Genomic DNA, 3979 nt, shown 5'->3' on the forward strand with positions numbered 1-3979 from the left:
TAGGTGTGGGGCCACAGCACGGAAGAGACAGGCCGAATCGTTGTGGTCTAGTAGGAGGAAAGACAGCCGGCCAGACACAGGGGGAATTTATAAATATATAAACGGACCAGGGAGGGGGGCGCTCAGAGTGGCGTTGCCGCACGGGTGACGTCAGACACAGAGTTTTGCACGCAGGAGGTGCGAGGCGGGAGCAGGCCTGGTGGTCTGGGGTGAGGCTGGACGGAGCGGCCCGGGGAGGGAAGGGGACAGTGAGGGCAGGGCCACTGTGAGGATTCGGGGTCAGGGCAGGGGCCTGGTCTGGTGGGCGTTCCACAGGCCCCCGTGGCTGCCACGTGGGGAACACAGGCCGGGGCCAGTGCGGTGCAGGGGACCAGTCAGGGCTGCTGGAACATTCCAGGCAGGGCGGAGGGGCACATCCGGGTGTGTCTGGAAGGTGGAGCCGGGACCACGGACTGGGTGGGAGGTTTGTGAGAAAAGGTGATGAGGCGTCGCCTGAGTACGTGGAAAGTGGCCTGTCCTCTGCCAGGAGGGACAGCCTTGGGGAAGCTCGGGGCCCTGGTTTTTCCCCCGTGATGCTGGAGCTGAATGGCCGGTCAGATCTTCCAAGGTGGGCACGGTGGTTTCCTCGGAATGCAGACGGCACTCGATTGCCCAGGAGAGGTGGGTCCGTCCCCTCCCTTGGCTCAGTGGCCTGAGACCGTGGCAGGAGCCAGCCCACCGACCCCCTGACGAGGTCTCATCACTGGTGCATTGTGCCCCGGCTCTCGAGGTCTCGCCCTCGGCCCCAGCTGCCACCTGGCCGCAAGTCCCAACAGCCGCCAGGGGAGACCCGCTCGGCCGCACCCCGGTGACCAGACACAGGACAGAAGTAGATTGGCATCGCTGCTCTAAGCCACGAGCTTTGGGCGGCCTGTCACGGTGTCCTGCCCAGAGAGAGGGCAGCTGGCACCAGGTTCGGTCTGCTTTGCTTTTCTCTCATTTCTCCGGAAGCACCAGGGTCCTGCCACCCTTTGGAGGCTCAGGGAGGGCCACCTGGGCCAGCAAGGGCCCGATTCCCGGCGGGGGCCAGTGGCTGCGACCCACAGGGGTCTGCGGATGCCCTGGGAGCTGGGAGGAGCCGGCCGGCCCTGGCTCCGGCTCTGTCACTCGTGAGGGTGCTGGCTCGGTCCCCAGAGCCGTGGAGGAATGTCTGCTCACCATCTTTGGGCCCAGCATCAGGTGCCCCCCCCCCCACATCCACACCCACTGGGACACAGGGAGAGCACAGGAGTCGAGCTCACTCTCAGAGCGTGGCTGCCTGGGTTTCGCTCCCAGGCCCCTCGCCCGCGGAACTCACTGCCCTGCCCTGAGCCTCGGCCTCCTCTTCCGGAAAGCAGGCGCGACCACATCCCTCCCTTCACGACATCTAGAGGATCCAAATGAGTTTGTGTTTGTATTTGTAAAGTGCGAAACGGGGCCAGAACGATACACTGTGATTACTCCTTGGGGTGACGAGCCCCCCAGAGCTCCCTAAGCCCCCAACCTGCTCCCAGGAAAGTGGGCGGAGAGGGCAAGGTGCAGCTGAGGTCTGAGTCTGGCCTGTGGCCCACGCTCCTGTGTGTTTGCACCGAACGCCGGGGTCCTCGTGGGAAGCCCCGCCTCCCGCGGGATGGCATCTGGGTGGTTAGAGTGGTCACAGAGGTGGGGCCCCCGTGGGACCAGGACTCGCTCTTTCCCGCATGGGCACACCGCAGGGACCTGCCGTCTCGCCGGCACCTGGCCGCAGACCTCCAGCCTTTGCAGCGCAGTCGGGCCCGTCTGCGGTGCCGGCCACAGAGCCCGAGCTAAGCCCGTGCCTCAGTTTCCCCCACCGCAAGGTGGGAGCCGGAGCGGCTGTGTCCTGGCCCCTGAAGTCACCCCTGTAGGTGTGTTTTGTAAACTTGTCGCCCATGCTCACGTGGTCGTCACGCGGACGCCAGCCGGCACCTGGGCCTGGAATGTGCCGTGAGCGCGGCCGTCCTCACGTGGGCCGCCAGTGCCCTGACCTTTCCTGAGGGGTCTCTGGGTCTGTCACACGGCTGGGCTGCTGGTCGCCTGGGGCGGGGGGCAGTTCTCCAGGAAGGACCGGCACAGCCCGCGGTAAAAACAGAGACCGGCTGAGAATCCAGAATTCAACGCAAGCCTCCGGATGTCTGAATGGTGATTCCCCTAAAATGCGGAGACTGTGCGGGCAGGATCTCCTGGGACCCCTGCTGCTGCTGCTGTGTTCGCGGGACGCAGAACCGGCGGGAAAGTTTTTGGAAAGAGCATTTGGCTTCCACACAGCAGTAAGACCACCGCCCGCACTGAGAGCCTCGTGGACCTGGTCCAGGCCGCTGTGCACCTGGGGGGCCTGGGGCAGGTGCCCCCAGAGCTGCCGGACCACGAAGGGGGGCCACTGGAGGGGCATCCTCGGTGAGCAGGAGGCAGCTTGTTCCCACCGGAAGGACCGGCAGAGCCCCTCCCAGCTCTGAGGACCAGCTGGCACACACATGGATGGGGACGCAGCTCCATGTGGCCCAGTGGGGGGGGGCAGTGCACCCGCGCATCCCCGCATCCCTGCATCCGCGTCCTGGTGGGCTCCCCACCTGCCTCTTCTGCTGGGTGTTGGGCAGGGGTGCAGGTGCGGGGCCGGAGGAGCCTGCGCTCTCCTGAGACGTGCAGACATCTGTGCCCCTCCCTAGAGCCAGTGTGTGGGGTTTTGCTCAGAGGGAATTCCCCGTGGGCGGCCCTGTCCTCCTGGGCTCCCCCCACCCCCGCCACCTGACATTCACACCCGCTGCTCCCGCCCTGGCCTGCCTCTTCCCTCTGACTGTACAACCAGCTCCCCGCTTGTTTCTGCCCCTCCTACTCCGGGCAGCCTTTCTGGGCCCCCAGGAAAGCCATGTCTCACTTACAGGGGTGGGGGGTTAACACTCCCCCCCCCCCACCCCACAGTGATCTGATCATAGGAGCGGGGCCGGGAATCTGCATTTCCACTAGGCCCAGGTGACGCTGTGTAGGAAGCACTTGCTGTAACCAGGCCCGGTAGGCCCTCCGGGCACCGGCTTCAGGGCCAGTGAGAGCCCTGAGACCAGAGGGACCTCCGCTCCCTGCACAGGGCCTAACACCTGGGGCGACAGTGGCTTCCATTAGGAAGGAAAGGGCCGCAGGGGGCTAGGCCGCGGGGCGGGGGCGGGGCAGCTAGGCTGCGGGGCAGGGGGGGCTAGGCCATGCAGGGGAGGGAGGGCTAGGCCGCTGGGGTGGGGGTGTAGGCCACAGGGAAGGGTGGCCAGGCCGTGGCGGGGGGGCTAGGTTGCGGGGTGGGGGTAGGCCACACGGAGGGGTGGCTAGGCCGCGGCGGGGGAGGCTAGGTCACGGGGTGGGGGCTAGGCCACAGGCGTCGGGAGCAGGCTAGGCCGTGGGAAAGGCGGTCTCTCCTGGCTGGGCCGCACGGCTCCCAGTCGCTGGCTCTCTGGGTGGGAGGGCCGTCCCTGGACCGGCGCCCAACCGCCTCCTTGCACTTCCTGTTGGGAGGCTCCCTGGTTTTGGCAGCTGGCATCCCGGATGCCTCACCGAGAATGGGTGCTGGCGCGTTCTGCACGTCCGCTCTGAGCAGTGCGTGCGCGCAGGGAGGGGCTCCGTCGGTGAGCCCCAGGCAAAAGTGGTGCCAAGCCTTGGTCCTAAGACCTGCCCCGGCCCCGCCTGCTGGCAGCAGGCTCATTTCCCCCGCTGGGCCTCAGCTCCCCCATCTGTGAAATGGGTATAAGGACCGAGGGACAGGAGGGTCGGGGGGCGCTGGACGGGAAGGTGTCGGGGATCTCCAGGGGAGGGAGCGAGCGCCACACGGGCCTTCCCGGAAGCCCCCGCCCCTCCAAAGTGCAGTTGCGCCTGGGGCCAGGGCCGCACGGCCCCTCAAGGCCCCAGAGGACCCCCACCCCGCGGCTCCTGCCTGCAGTGCACCAGGGAGCCGAGGCTGAGC

The sequence above is a fragment of the Felis catus genome, chromosome D3 (assembly GCF_018350175.1).
Source record: "Felis catus isolate Fca126 chromosome D3, F.catus_Fca126_mat1.0, whole genome shotgun sequence".
Taxonomy (NCBI): Eukaryota; Metazoa; Chordata; class Mammalia; order Carnivora; family Felidae; genus Felis; species Felis catus.